Source organism: Schistocerca nitens, chromosome 7 (assembly GCF_023898315.1).
Source record: "Schistocerca nitens isolate TAMUIC-IGC-003100 chromosome 7, iqSchNite1.1, whole genome shotgun sequence".
In the NCBI taxonomy this organism is placed as follows: Eukaryota; Metazoa; Arthropoda; class Insecta; order Orthoptera; family Acrididae; genus Schistocerca; species Schistocerca nitens.
Window position 1 is genome coordinate 572909001 of NC_064620.1, and position 17426 is coordinate 572926426.

Consider the following 17426-nt stretch of genomic DNA (forward strand, 5'->3'; position numbering starts at 1 on the left):
ATTCTTTTGACTATTTGCTTTCCGTTCATCTTTTGAGCTATGTGAAAACACTTATACAATTTCTCCTGTGTTGTTAGTTTCTGTTTCATCTCCCATCGTAACTGACATAACTACATCCTTATTGTTTTCAATTCTGTGTTTTAACAAATTTTCAATACATCATCTCACATTCTGTCCAATATACTTATGAATAGTTTCAGTTAATTCCATACAATCTATCTGTCGGTATTATAGTGTGCTTGAAATGTTCGCCCCCATTTAGTGGTTCCCTTGTTGCATTTTAAATTTCGTTTTCCTTTACTTCATTCATATCTGCGACATTTTCTGTGTTTTGCGTAAGTCATTTTCTACACAAATATTCCTTTACTTTCCGTTATGTATGTATAACACTCATTTTCTAATGTGTTGTTTTATTTTCCTAATTTAATTTGGTATATTTTCTGTATCCTTAAAATTACCTCTATTATTAAATTTCTTCCATAACTTACGTTTCTGTCTTTCTGATTATCGACTTTTTCTGTTTTTATACAAACATTTACTCTGTACCACATAATCTTTGAATAATTTGCACAGTGAAATTTTCTACAAGGATTGAAAGGCATAGTGCAAGAAGTTGCTTCTAGCCCGAAAAACCTTCAGTGATTTAGATATTAAACCGACTGTCAGTTGTACATCTGATAATCTAATGTTAACAATAGAATACGCCTAGCAATTAGTTTCTAATTAAAAACACGAAAATTGGAGCAGATAATCTTAAACACTGAAATGATCATAGTGTTAATGGGAAATATATAATGCATAAAATACATACAGCAAATTTAAGTCCTTAAGCTTATAGCTATAAAACTTCGAATTTTGTTTTCTTCTCACAATAAAACAAAGAAGCTGAAAATTGAAAAAAAAGCTGTGATAAGCGATGGATAATTTCTGGGAATAAAGAACCTTGTGGTAGGAAGACATAGCTGTAGTTAATTCAAAGAACAAGCTGTAAAATGAGTTGGAATTCCATTACTGCCAGTTTTTTTGTTTTTTTTTAATCTTCCTATATGTTCCCGAAGTCGAAACACACATACTTTGCTCGAAAAACAAAATAGTCAAAGAATAAGGAAAAACTAAAATGAATCATCAAACAAGAAAGAAACCAAATTAGTGATCACACCAAATTGAGTCCCCAGTAAAGAGCTGTGGCAAAAATGGTACCACTCTGGGAAAGTATTCGTTCGATGTGAATGTTAATGATTTCACAGTGGCAACTAACATTGCAGTAACTAATAACAAAATACACATGCATTAGATGTTGTTGTTGTTGTGGTCTTCAGCCCTGAGACTGGTTTGATGCAGCTCTCCATGCTACTCTACCCTGTGCAAGCTTCATCATCTCCCACTACCTACGTCAACCTACATCCTTCTGAATCTGCTTAGTGTATTCATCTCTTGGTCTCCCTCTACGATTTTTACCCTCCACGCTGCCCTCCAATACTAAAATGGTGATCCCTTGATGCCTCAGAACATGTCCTACCAACTGATCCCTTCTTCTAGTCAAGTTGTACCACAAATGTCTCTTCTCCCCAATTCTATTCAATACTTCCTCATTAGAAATGTGATCTACCCATCTAATCTTCAGCATTCTGCTGTAGCACCACATTTCGAAAGCTTCTATTCTCTTCTTGTCCATGTTTCACTTCCATACATGGCTACACACCAGACAAATACTTTCAGAAACGACTTCCTGACATTTAAATCTATACACGATGTTATCAGTTATTTTGTTCCCCAAATAGCAAAATTCATCTACTACTTTAAGTGTCTCATTTCCTAAACTAATTCCCAGAGCATCACCTGATTTAATTCTACTACTTTCCATTATCCTTGGTTTGCTTTCGTTGATGTTCATCTTATATCCTCCTTTCAAGGCACTGTCCACTCCATTCAACTGCTCATCCAGGACCTTTTCTGTCTCTGGCAGAATTACAATGTTATCAGCAAACCTCAAAGTTTTTATTTCATTTCCATGGATTTTAATTCCTTCTACAAATTTTTCTTTTGTTTCCTTTACTGCTTGCTCAATGTATAGACTGATTAACATCGGGGATAGGCTGCAACCCTGCCTCACTCCCTTCCCAACCACTGCTTCCCTTTCATGCCCCTCGACTCTTATAACTGCCATCTGGTTTCTGTACCAATTGTAAATAGCCTTTCGCTCCCTATATTCCTCCTGCCACCTTCAGAATTTGAAAGAGAGCATTCCTGTCAACATTGTCAAAACCTTTCTCTAAGTCTACGAATGCCAGAAACGTAGATTTGCCTTTCCTTAATGTATCTTCTAAGATAAGTCGTAGGGCTAGCATTGCCTCACGTGGTCCAACATTTCTACAGAATCCAAACTGATCTTCCCCAAGGTCGGCTTCTACCGGTTTTTCCATCCATCTGTAAAGAATTCGTGTCAGTATTTTGAGCCGTGACTTATTAAGCTGACAGCTTGGCAAGTGTCACACTTGTTAGCACCTGATTTCTTTGGGATTGGAATTATTACACAGCTCTACAAAATAAATTTTTTTTTTCGTTGCCAGGGAAGTTTGAACGAAAATGGGATATTGTTATGATACTCATTCCGAGTATATTTGTACTTTTTCCAAATTGGCTCTGGTTTTTGAGATATAGGTTATTTGTGGAAATGAGAGTTTCATGTGGATAATATCGACTGCAGGGTCCATATATGGTGTAATGTATTTGCTACCTGTTTTTTAATTAGTGATCTTGTACTATCTTTATTAAACAATTGTGCTCAGGGAGTGCATCTGTGTGGTTGAGGATTACATCATGCAAACATCACACTGTCAGCATGTGTTCAGTCCTGTTGTGCAGTGCGTGTGTTGAAGATATTGAGGGTTGTGCAGATTTGAATTCGGCGGTACTCGACATTCATTTGTTGGCCGAGGTAATCCCCGCAACAGCCGATAGGTAGCGTTCAGTGTAAACAAGAAAAATGGCGATGGTTGAAAGTCACACACATGTGCAGTGCAGCTTCAAGTAGATAGAACCTTTTCATCGTGACGTAGCAAATAAGAGGTGAGTATTCATTTCACACAAAACAATTAATGATGTTTGTTGGATGTGATTGACATGCAAATACAAGAAAGTTCTGCATAATATGTAGTATTTGTGCAATTTTGTTTTAGGAAAACACGAGTTCTTCACGCCGTCTTTGCGTGAACCATCCAGATGAGTTCTGCTACATTTGTGGTGAATACATTCTTCAAAAGAACAGGAAGAATATCACTCCTTTTGTGAAGGAAGCGTATCTGGCATATTTCGGAATTAAACTTGGAGATCAAGACAAGGCGTGGGCACCCCATAAAGTTTGTAAATGCTGTGTGGAGTGCTTACGGCAGTGGACAAAACGAAAAAGGAAAAGCTTAAACTTCGGAGTGACTATGGTATGGCGAGAGCAGAAGAACCATACAGATGATTGCTATTTTTGCATTGTTAATGTGAAAGGTTTTAATAGGTTCAAAAAACGAAAGTGGGAATATCCCGATTTGGAGTCAGCAAGAAGACCGGTGGTGCACAGCAACGATGTTCCTGTACCAACCTTCACAACATTACCCACGCTAACATCATCAGATGACGATGTGCACGGCGAGGAATGTACAAGTAGTGATTCGGAATACGAAGGACGTGAGACACAACCCCAGCAGTTCGACCAGAAGGAGCTCAGTGACTTGATACGAGAACTCAATCTTTCAAAGCAAGCATCAGAACTCTTAGCATCCAGGCTTAAGGAAAAGAACTGTCTTCATCCAAGTGTTAAAATAACAGCTTACCGGACGAGAGAAGAAAACCTTCTTCCATACTTCAACCAAGAAGAGGTTATAGTGTATTGCAGCAATATACCTGGACTTTTACTTGAATTGGGGCTGCCGGAATATAGACCAGAGGACTGGCGTCTCTTCATAGACAGTTCCACTAGAAGTTTAAAATGTGTTCTCCTACACAATGGCAATCGTTACGCATCTATTCCAATTGCCCACTCAACAAAACTTTGTGAAGCATATGCTAACATCAAGATGGTTCTGCAGAAAATTCAGTATATGCAGCACCAGTGGTTGATTTGTGTTGATTTGAAAATGGTGAACTTCTTGCTTGGACAACAAAGTGGATACACAAAGCACCCATGTTGTATCTGCATGTGGGATAGTAGGGCAAAGCACGAACATTGGAAGCAGAAAACATGGCCTCCAAGGGAAGGCTGTTGGTGAAGCAAACATCATTAATGAACCTCTGGTTAGTAGGGACAAGATTGTTCTTCCACCATTACATATTAAGTTAGGACTAATGAAGCAATTCACCAAAGCTTTAGACAGAAATGGTAATTGCTTCACATACATCTGCAATACGTTCCCTGGACTCAGTAGTGAAAAACTTAAGGCAGGAATATTTGATGGTCCTCAAATTCGCAGGCTCATCAACGATACCAATTTTACAAGTGTCATGACTGTCACTGAAGCATCGGCCTGGAACAGTTTTGTCGCTGTTGTAAAATGTTTTTTGGGCAATCATAAAGCTCCCAATTACGAGGAACTGGTCAAAAACATGCTCACTAACTTTCAAAACTTAGGAGCTAACATGAGCATAAAATTGCACTTCCTTCACAGCCACTTGGATCGATTTCCTCGTAATCTAGGTGATTTCAGTGAGGAACAAGGAGAGCGGTTCCATCAAGATATGAAAGGAATAGAGGAAAGATATAAAGGAAGATGGGACAGGCATATGATGGCGGATTTTTGACAGGCATATGATGGCAGATTATTGCTGGAATCTGCAACGTGACTGTTCTGAAGAGACCTATAAAAGGAAAGCGTGCAGGAAGCGGTTCGTCATGGACGGAAAATGATATACTTATAGAGAAACTTTTCAATTATGTTTTATACGTGGACAAATGCCTATCAGGTTTTCATATAAGCTATTTATAAAGATTATTTTCTTTTTTCATTGTAGTTTGTAGCGCTCGAGTTCAGTATTAGCAATTTTTTCTAATTTTTTGAATAAATCATGCATTATCTCAAAAACTAGAGCCAAACTGCATAAATGGTTGCTACACTCCTGGAAATTGAAATAAGAACACCGTGAATTCATTGTCCCAGGAAGGGGAAACTTTATTGACACATTCCTGGGGTCAGATACATCACATGATCACACTGACAGAACCACAGGCACATAGACACAGGCAACAGAGCATGCACAATGTCGGCACTAGTACAGTGTATATCCACCTTTCACCGCAATGCAGGCTGCTATTCTCCCATGGAGACGATCGTAGAGATGCTGGATGTAGTCCTGTGGAACGGCTTGCCATGCCATTTCCACCTGGAGCCTCAGTTGGACCAGCGTTCGTGCTGGACGTGCAGACCGCGTGAGACGACGCTTCATCCAGTCCCAAACATGCTCAATGGGGGACAGATCCGGAGATCTTGCTGGCCAGGGTAGTTGACTTACACCTTCTAGAGCACGTTGGGTGGCACGGGATACATGCGGACGTGCATTGTCCTGTTGGAACAGCAAGTTCCCTTGCTGGTCTAGGAATGGTAGAACGATGGGTTCGATGACGGTTTGGATGTACCGTGCACTATTCAGTGTCCCCTCGACGATCACCAGTGGTGTACGGCCAGTGTAGGAGATCGCTCCCCACACCATGATGCCGGGTGTTGGCCCTGTGTGCCTCGGTCGTATGCAGTCCTGATTGTGGCGCTCACCTGCACGGCGCCAAACACGCATACGACCATCATGGGCACCAAGGCAGAAGCGACTCTCATCGCTGAAGACGACACGTCTCCATTCGTCCCTCCATTCACGCCTGTCGCGACACCACTGGAGGCGGGCTGCACGATGTTGGGGCGTGAGCGGAAGACGGCCTAACGGTGTGCGGGACCGTAGCCCAGCTTCACGGAGACGGTTGCGAATGGTCCTCGCCGATACCCCAGGAGCAAGAGTGTCCCTAATTTGCTGGGAAGTGGCGGTGCGGTCCCGTACGGCACTGCGTAGGATCCTACGGTCTTGGCGTGCATCCGTGCGTCGCTGCGGTCCGGTCCCAGGTCGACGGGCACGTGCACCTTCCGCCGACCACTGGCGACAACATCGATGTACTGTGAAGACCTCACGCCCCACGTGTTGAGCAATTCGGCGGTACGTCCACCCGGCCTCCCGCATGCCCACTATACGACCTCGCTCAAAGTCCGTCAACTGCACATACGGTTCACGTCCACGCTGTCGCTGCATACTACCAGTGTTAAAGACTGCGATGGAGCTCCGTATGCCACGGCAAGCTGGCTGACACTGACTTCGGCGGTGCACAAATGCTGCGCAGCTAGCGCCATTCGACGGCCAACACCGCGGTTCCTGGTGTGTCCGCTGTGCCGTGCGTGTGATCATTGCTTGTACAGCCCTCTCGCAGTGTCCGGAGCAAGTATGGTGGGTCTGACACACCGGTGTCAATGTGTTCTTTTTTCCATTTCCAGGAGTGTATATTCGTCCTCAGCACCACTAACCCATCCTAAAGCCACTCAAATATCCTTGGCAAGAAAATGAGTGTTGACCAGTGTTATATTCTTCTTAAGTTTGAGGGTATTTCGCCTGTCTCATACATCTTGCTCAGCAGATGGTCTACTCCAGGGGCCTTGTTTCGACTCAGGTCTTTCAGTGCTCTGTCAAACTCATCACATAGTATCATATCTCCCATTTCATCTTCATCTAGCTCCTCTTCCATTTCCATAATATTGCCCTGCAGTACATCTCCCTTATATAGACCCTCTATGTACTCCTTCCACCTTTCTGCAAATGGTTCAAATGTCTCTAAGCACTATGGGACTTAACATCTGAGGTCATCAGTCCCCTAGACTTAGAACTACTTGAACCTAACTAACCTAAGGACATCACACACTTCCATGCCCGAGGCAGGATTCGAACCTGCAACCGTAGCATTCGCGCGATTCTTGACTGAAGCGCCTAGAACCGCTCGGTCTCACCGGCAGGCTCCACCTTTCTGCTTTCGCTTCTTTGCTTAGAACTGGTTTTCCATCCGAGCTCTTGATATTCATACAAGTGGTTCTCTTTTCTCCAAAGGTCTCTTTGACTTTCCTGTAGGCAGTATCCATCTTACCTCTAGTGATATATGCCTCTACATTCTTACATTTGTCCCCTACACATTCCTGCTTGGCCATTTTGCACTTCCTGTCAATCTCATTTTTGAGACGTTTGTATTTCTTTTTGCCTACTTCGTTCGCTGCATTTTTATATTTTCTCCTTTCATCAATTAAATTCAATATATTTTCTGTTACCCAAGGATTTCTACTAGTTCTCGTCTTTCTACCAACTTGATCCTCTGCTGCCTTCACTACGTCACCTCTCAAAGCTACCCATGCTTCTTCTAGTGTATTTCTCTCCCCCGTTCTTGTCAGTCGTTCCCTAATGCCCTCTCTGAAACTCTCCACAGCCTCTGGTTCTTTCAGTTTATCCAAGTCCCATCTCCTTAACTTCCTACCTTTATGTAGTTTCTTCAGTTTTAGTCTACAGTTCATAATCAATAGATTGAGGTCAGAGTCCACATCTGCCCCTGGAAATGTCTTAAAATTTAAAACCTGGTTCCTAAATCTCTGTATTACCATTATATACCCTATCTGAAACCTTCCAGTGTCTCCAGGCCTCTTCCACATATATAACCTTCTTTCATGATTCTTAAACCAAGTGTTAGCTATGATTAAATTATGCTCTGTGCAAAATTCTACCAGGCGGCTTCCTCTTTCATTCCTTACTCCCATTCCATATTCACCTACTACTTTTGCTTCTCTTCCTTTTCCTACTATCGAATTCTGGTCCCCCATGAATTTTTTTGATCTCATCATACATTCTTCAATCTCTTCGTCATCTGCGGAGCTAGTTGGCATATGCACTTGTACTACTGTGGTAGCTGTGGACTTCGAGTCTATCTTGGCTACAACGCGTTCACTATGCTGTTCATAGTAACGTATCCGCGTTTCTATTGTTTTATTCAGTATTAAACCTACTCCTGCATTACCCCTATCTGATTTTGTATTTATAACCCTGTATTCATCCGACCAAATGTCTTGTTCTTCCTGTCCATTCACTAATTCCCACTATATCTAACTCTAACCTGTCGATTCCACTTTTTAAATTTTCTAACCTACCTGCCCGATTAAGGGATATGACATTCCACACTTCGATCTGTAGAACGCCAGTTCTGTCTCTCCTGATAACGATGTCCTCGTGAGTAGTCCCCGCCCAGAGATCCGGATGGGGGACTATTATACCCGATAGGACGCCATCATTATTGAAGCATACAGTTAAGCTCGGGAAAAATGACGGCTGTAGTTTTCCCTTGCTTTCAGCCGTTCGCAGTACCAGCACAGCAAGGCCGTTTTGGTTAATGTTACAAGGCTTATGAAGCCAAATTGACAATTCGAAATGTTTCATGACAGCTGACGTAATTAAACTTATTAAAGACGCCAGACTCAGAATGCCTGAAATTAATTTTGTAATTGCACCTTTTAGAAATTTCCGATATAAACAAAGAACTTTTTTAAGATTCTAACAAAACAAAGTTTTTATTTAAAATGTGGAGCTTCTAATCTTATTTTGCAGCACGTAAAGTTCTCCAAGTTAACACAAGAAGCTGTTCAGTAATTAATAAGAAACCTGTAATTTGATCTCAAGTATTCTTAACAGCCTTTCATCACTTTATTTCTGGCAGAAAATCTAAAAACCAATACTTGAACGAACGAACATTGTTTACTTAAAAACTGTATTGACAGAATATTTTGTAATGACACTTTCTAATTGTAAAGCGATTAATTTATTTTGTAAACAATGAGGCAAAAAGAGCATTTATTGTCAAGAAAGCATATACGCAGTGCTACAAGTTAAAACAAAGAAAATTCAGGTTGTGTTGTTTTGTGTTGAAAGGTCGGTGTAACTGTGTTATTTGAGAAAACATATAACTGTCAAAACGAAGATTTTGTGGAGCTGACTTTTATTTAAATCACCAGATCCTCACACGTTGAGTCTCAGGACTATCAGGAAGTGGATTAGGCACCCGAAAATAGTTTCTGCAGCGTGGTGGGGATTTCCGTTATAAAAGCAGACTAGCCTTCTAAAGTTTACTTAAACTGACAGCAACTTGTTATTAAGTTAGTCCATTTCTTTAAATGTTGTGAAGTTAAGGCTAGAAGAATGATGATTACTGGTGTTTATTGATTCATAAAAAAATATCACAGAGACAGATTGTAGTAGTTATTATTAGGCAGATTAGACTGGCATCTGTACTACATGAGTATTACTTAATATTATTTAAAGGGGAATATTTTAGTGTGATGGCTTCCAGAATACATTGTGTACCAGATTTACTTTGGCAGAGACAGTACACACAACCAGTTGTCAATATTTTTAAAACACAAACGCTAAGGAGGTTGCAAAATTGACCATGGCACTAGAAACTACCATTTCTGCTGGCTATGATGATGACTCTACCAGAGAATTAAATCCTTGTGCGGGCAGGATAGAAGAACCTTTAATCTTTGTTTGTGATCAATCTATGACTTGACTTTGGGTATATTCCTTGGTACACTAAAATATAGCACAGTACCGCCTACCTGTTAAATGAAAATCAGAAAACCGCATTTGATTATGTACCACCATTTCACTACTCCAAAAGAATGCATTAATCGTAATACAGCAAATGACACTATGTGTTCCAGTCCTTGAGGCCTACTATATACTAATAACAAATTGGGTAATAAATTATAATGGAATCAACACATAGACAATCTAATGAGAAAACTGATTTGGACATGTCTTATTCTTGTATGTATTACTTATTGTGTTCAACTAAAGATGTGCTGTGGTAGATAGGTATTAAACAAGTTTCAGTCTGACCAAAGTGAGAAACTGGGAATGCCTACCAACTGAAAAGAATTGTGTCTCATTAGGCACTTTTTCAACAAATTATCTGATTGTGTACATTCAGTGATTATAATGTTCTTTTAAGTGTGTGTTCACTGTAAATCTGCATGACAAGTAATAATGCATTACATTTACATCTATAGGTAAACATTGTCTTTGAAAAATACTGTTATAATGTTAAGTTAGCAGTAGAGGTGTTTAATATAACTGAGGTGGCAGGAGGCTTTTTCATAACAGTGTATTTCCATTTAATGCACAAGACTCAGCTTAGCACAAACTGCATTAAGAAGTATGATCTAACTCTAAGGTTAATACAGAGTACACGTTAAGTTCCTGCGAGGTGCTTGACTGCTGTTAGAGTATGCCTCAACTTGTTACACAATGTTGAATGATGTCCTTTTTGATGGAACTCTGAAATGTGATAAATGGATGAATTCATTTCAAATAGGTGTAATAATATTCTGTCATGTACATTATTAGCTTCATTTTTACTTTTTCACAGTCAAGGAATGTCGTCCTAAGTTTCTACACTGTGTGTCAGCATTAGATCCATATCTACGTCTCCATCTATACTGCAAAACGCACCTTATGGTGTGTGATGGAGTGTTCCTCTGGTACCACTATCTTATCCCCACTTCTCTATTCTATACGTGTTCAATTCACAGGCGTGTGAAGGAGGAAGTGATTCGTAGCTCACCTATTCCCACAACAAACGTGCTCGGAATTTCAACAATAAACCCTTCGGTGATGCACAAATCCTGTCTTGCAACTTCTGCCACTGGATTTTATTGAGTATTTGCGTAATGGACTCGCATTGACTAAATGATCCTGTGAAGAAATGCGCCGCTCGTCATTCTCTATCTCTTCTACCCATCCTACGAGGTAAGAATCCCAAATTGATAAACAATACTCGAGAAATGGTCGAAGATTGGAAATTATGTTGATGGGACCTGGATAAATTGAAAGAACCAGAGGTTGTTGAGAGTTTAAGAGGGATCATCAGGGAACTACTGACAAGAACAGGGGAAAAGAATACAGTAGAAGACGATGGGTAGCTTTGAGAGATGAAATAACGAAGGCAGCAGGGAATCAAATAGATAAAAAGACAAGACGTAGTAGAAATCCTTGGATAACACAAGAGATACTGAATTTAATAGATGAAAGGAGAAAATATAAAAATGTAGTAAATGAAACATGTGAAAGAGAGGACAAATATTTAAAAAATGACATAGACAGGAAGTGTAAAATGGCTAAACATGAATAGTTAGACAACAAATGGAGGGATTTAGAAGTATACATCGCTAGGGGAAAGATAATTGCTGCCTACAGGAAAATTAAAGAGGTGTTTGGAGAAAAGAGAATGGGATGTATAAACATCAAGAGCTCAGATGTAGAACCATTCCTAAGCAGAGGAAACTGAAAGGTGGAAGGAGTATATAGTGGGTCTATACAAGGGAGATGTACTTGTGGGCTATGTTATAGAAACATAGATAATGATGGGATGGGAGATATGATACTACGAGAAGAATGTGACAGCAATAAAAGACCTAATCAAAACAAGGCCCCGAGAGCAGACGACATTCCGTCAGAACTACTGATAGCTTTGGGAGAGCCAGCCATAACAAAACTCTTCCAGCTGGTGTGCAAGATGTAGGAGACAGGCGAAATACGCTCAGACCTCAAGAAGAATATAATAATTACAATTCCAAAGAAAGCAAAATACTAACATGAATCCTTCACAGAAGAACGGAAAAACTGTTAAAATCCGACCTTGGGGAGATCGATTTGCATTTCGGAGAAAGGTAGGAACATGCACGGCAATACTGACCCTACGATTTATCTTACAATGTAAGTTAAGGAAAAACAAACTTACGCTTATAGCATTTGCAGACTTGGAGTAAGCTTTCAACAATGTTGACTGGAATACTCTCTTTGAGGTTCTGAAGATAGTAAGGGTGAAATACAAGGAGCGAAAGGCTATACAAAACTTGCACAGAAGCCAGACGGCAGTTATAAGAGTCGAGGGCATGAAAGGGATGCAGTGGTTGAAAGGGAGGAGACTGGGTTGTAGCCTATCCACGGTGTTCTTCAATCTTTTCGTTGAGAAAGTGGCAAAAATTGGAGTAGGAATGAAGTTCGGGCAGAAGAAATAAAAACTTTGAGGTTTGCCGATAACATTTTAATTCTATCAGAGACGTCAAAGGACTTGGAAGAGCAGCAGTATCTTGAAAGGAAGATATAAGATGAACATCAACAAAAGTAAAACAAGGATGGAATGTAGTCGAATTAAATCAGGTGATGCTGAGGGAATTATATTTGGAAACGAGACACTTAAAGTGGCAGAAGAGTTTTGCTGTTTGCGCAGCAAAATAACTGATGATGGCCGAAGTAGAGAGGATTCAAAATGTAGATTGGCGATGGCAAGACTGAAGAAGAGAAATTTGGTAACATCGAGTATAGACTGAAGGGTCATGAAGTCTTTCCTGGAAGCATTTGTATGGAGTGTATATGGAAGCGAAAAGTTGACGATAAACAGAGACAAAAAAAGAACAGAAGCGTCTGAAATGTGGTGCTACAGGAGAATGCTGAAGATTAGATGGGTAGAGTACGTAACTAATGAAGAGTTAATTAATGGAATTTCGAAGAAAATAAATTTGTGACACAACCTGACTAGAAGATGGAATCGGTTGACAGCACACATACTGAGACATCAGGGGATACCAATTTACTACTGGAGGGAAGTGTGTGTGTGTGTGTGTGTGTGTGTGTGTGTGTGTGTGTGACGGGGGGGGGGGGGGAGGGGGGGCGGGAGTGAGTAAAACTCGTAGAGGAAGACCAAGAGATGAAACTGTAAGCAGATTCAGTAGTTATTCGGATATGTAGAGACTTGCGAAGGACACAATAGAATGGAGAGCTGCTTCAAACCCGTCTACGGAGTGAAGACCATACACAACAGTCTAACATACCATGAAGCACTGTACTCACTATGTTTACATGCGACACATCTTCTGAAAGACGGAAATCAAATTTCGAAAACCGTTTTTAGCTGTCGTGTTTACATGTTAGATCTAAAGCGGATCTGCTAGCCCAGCTAAATATGACGCCTGGAAAATAGCTGATAAAGTTAATGATTTAATCAGCACAATCGCTATTTCTTTTCAATTAGACGAGGTGTAAACATCATCAGTTTAATATTTCTACTTATCCTTCACTGTACAAAAAGCCATTCCGTCCATATTAGCCGAAAATGTTTAGAAACAAGACGAAACCTGACAGCCCAAGCTCGTTTCAAAACCCGTTGCGTTTACTTGGGAGCGAAAATCGATTGCGGAATTGAAAAACCAGCAACTAGAAGCGAATTTCCAGAATAGATTTTGAAGTGTTTACATGACCACCCAGAAGCGCTATTGGGAAAATGGTTTACGAAATCCGGTTTTGGGAGCACCACGTAAACGGGCTGATTATGAAGTACGTTCACACGGCCTACGCTTTCGAGATATTCAGTATTACTTGCGCTGAAGTTGATATTACTGAGCTGGATTTGCTTAGCGGTAACCCTAATGCTTTCGCGTGTATTTCGTTGGCATGAGTAGCGTGGTGCTTTTTATGCGGCTTTATTGAAGATAGAAGGGCAGCATGTTACAGTTTTAGGGACTGGAGAAACATTTCATAATTTAAAAATAAATATGACAGAAAAACGAAAAGCCAGATTCGAGCCACACTTTATAAGAAGTGCTTTAAGCAAACTTGAATGTGAGAGGGATATAATGGTTATTAAGGTCACTGAAACCGTGTGCGAATTTTATGATAGCGGTGCACAACACTGCATTTTCAGACTACGTATGGGTTCTTTTGCAATGTGTACCTACATGGGGAGAGGTACAAAAGTACTAAGAGTCTCTAAAAATGTTATAGCAGTTTTTCACATCTCAGCAAATATAGCAATGTGGCACAGAAAAAACTGTCACTGATTGCGTTGGGTGCAAATGTTCCAGCACTTCACATCCAAACGTATATCTTATGAAAATGTTTCTATTTTGTGGAGATTGCGTTATACTCTTATATTCCCGGTACAAATGCAATAGTCGATCGTGTATTTTCTTTGATGAGTAAGACACTCAAATGAAAGTAAAGGCTTTGAAAGCAATATTGCTGGTGAAGGTTAATTTGAATTCTATGACTTCTTAAACTTAAAGGGAAGCAAGTATCTGCTAAATCAAATTCATTCATCGCATAAGTATGGTTGCTTGAATAACTGAGTATTGGAAGCTGTGTTTAGTTATCTAAACATGTGTTGTGTTGTGTTTACTAACTATTAAGATTTAAGTGTATTATACAGTAACTATGAATGTGCCTCAGATTACGTTTGTTACATTATCATTTGGTACCTGCTATTCATATCGTTAATAAGCTTTACTAATGTATAACAGCGCTGAGCATTGTTGCATTCCGAGCAGTGAGTAGTTACAAAATCGGTTCCAGCTTCGACTTCCAGAAATACGGTCACACTAGATCTGTATTGCTCATACAGTGGGTTACTCACAGTCGGTAAAATCAGTACTTTAGCTCTAATTAACTGCTTGTTTGCACACCATGTAATCGCAGGGACTCAGGCTTATTCCAACAGTCAAATAACTTAAAACTGGTTTGAAGACAGTGCAGGGCAGAGGTAGTGGAATGCGCGGTTTGTCAATTGTTTTCGAACAGGCCATTGTCGAGCGCTTTCGACAATGCACAGACGCTGTAGAGCTTGGGCAGGCAGACTGTTGACAGTTGACGGTGGTCGCCTGTCGTGAACAGTACGGCAGGGAGTATGTGTGCACGAAAAACTGCTTTGTGAAGCAAAGTATTGAGTTAAGCGATGTCTTAAAATGATTATCAACCAGGGCCGTGCCCAGAAATATAGGTGATAGGAACAGTTACTGAATTACATAAGTAATACGTTTCTAAAGACGCGCGCGAGAGGAAGTAGTGCATTTCGCTACGTCACTGAATTAAGGACAAGAAAGTGTGGAATTTCGGTAGTGTTAATGAAGTAGGGCTGAATATGTAATATCGTGCTTATGACTTTGTGCTGTGGCTTATCTCACTATGAAAGAACCGCTACATATGGTCAACAATGCAGTTGATTCAATTGAGCTGTGAATTCAGTTAATGCAGTATTCGCATACGTCTTCAACGAATTAAGAAATAATATCTACCATTGGTAGTCCAAGGGACGTCGCGGTGCGCAATGCAGACGTTTAATGAGCAATCAGACGCAACTAACAATCTGTTAAACTTGTCAATATCGCTGGATGTTCGTTGTGTGATCTTTCAGTGTTTGTTGCTTTTGTATTATTTGTTTTTGTAATTTTGTAAGTGGTTTCTTCTTTAATAGCTGATGCTTATTCTTTATAAAGCTTCAAGCAATACTGGCAGCTTCTGCCATGTATGTTGGATGTGTAGTTACTAATCGGGTCATTCGTTCATTTCTTAGGTTGTTGTGCCGTAGTGTATGAACACGTATTATTTACTTCGTCGGATAGTACATTTTTAGTGTTTCTGTATACTTGAAGTAATAGCACTTGCGACTCATCATAGAAGTTGGCTGCTGAGTTTTCTGTTATATTACTATTAACGTGTTGTTCAATTGTCGCATGGTTCACCGATGGTTTCAATGATAAAACAACTTCTGGAAGTGGAGCCTCTCTTATTACGAAGCGAGCTGTTCTCTCTTTATTTCATATGCTGTTGCCATACGTGATAGTGGCCAGTAACCGTGACGAATGTGCAATTCCGTGTTTAATATTTCATCGGGCAACTTTGTTTTGTGAGACAACGTAGGCATTGTTTCCGGTGCATGGTATTTTGGCTTTTCACGGTACGCTTCTATTCTGAAGCTGCGATAAGAGCGGCACCTAAAGGGCAATAATATAGTACTGTTTTAGTGAGTAACACTACTGAAGTTCCTTCTAGACTGCGCAATTAAGCTGTGCAATAATGTACGGTATTGTTGAGTCAATGCGAGCATCGATTTGTAGCAGTCTGTGCACTGTAATAAAAACAATCGCTCCCGTTGTTTTGCAATTTAAATTTCCGAAGCTCAGCCTCAGCAACACCAAACTGCGAATATAAATGTCCCAAGAGACTAGCACTCAAGACACTGTCAAGCATATCGTCAATACTGCCCACAGACGCGACAATATTTCCGGGAATAGCAAAATATTTTAATAAGTTTTTGATGTTTTCTATATTATTGCGCAACCTCTCAATATCACCACCAGACGTTCAATATTACTGTCCTTCAGGAAAAATTTTGCAATATTATTGACTGTCTATTAGGCGTTTAACTCGTAAGTTCGTTTTCTAATCCAGTAGGAAGCAACGTTCACGTTAATAATTATAAATAAAAAATTCTCTGGCTGTAAGGATGGTTTTATAACATTTTTTCAATTACATAATCGATTTTGGGACTGCCAGTCACATCTTCGGATTTACTTATTTTACAATAAATGCATTAATCAACGCTTATACAAGAGAACATTTCTCGTATAGTATGGTGGTACAATTTTTCTAACCTACCGATCACAAGATCATGTTGAAGTATTTGTTTCTAAGTAAGTCAAAATATACATGAAATTGCTGTTATTCATAGCCAAGAACAAATTGTCAATAATACTTTCTAACTCGGAGATGTTAATGTTATCACACATTGTTGGTAATCAGTTTATAGGTAAATCGAAGTTATAGTGAGTGTGTGTAACCTCTATTAGCAATCCATAAACATTTATAGTGCTAACAAACCTCCACACTGAACACGAGTGAGTACCAATCTAAAAGGTCACTGAGATATAATAATTACTATTTTCATAGGCTGCAGACAATTATGTGAAATTAGATGAATGCCCACTTGTAAGGAGGACATCCGATAAAACAGAAGTTGCCAAAATCTCTACAATAATATTGTTTGACTCTTGGTGTAAGTTATTCACAGTCATAGTACAGGGTGTATACGCCTCGGAAAAACCAGGAATTTTTTCAGCCGCGACAAAACGGGAATATTTCAGTGTTTCAGTTCTCAGTCAAATTTTTGGAATTTTGGCTGCTAAGATCTGATAGTCTTACAAAGAATATTACTGTGTTCCGCTACTGCAAAAATTATACTGCAGCACTACAACATAAACGAGATAAAAAATGAAGTAAAACTTAGATTGCAAAGGAAATGCGCCATTTACAACAAAAGCACTGCATACGCAAGCGTCTGCCGACAGAAAAATTTGTTAAAGGCATTAGGACGAAAGACTATGCAATACTTCAAAACAAACAGCTTGTGATGAGCGTGACGTCACAACTGTTTACATGAACTTCGTTAAAGCAGTTGCCAGGGGGCTTGTGCGTCTGCGCATTTGAGTCACGTATGTAACAGTACATTTTCCCGCTTCTGGCTACTTAAAAGTGTGCCTGTAGGCTGT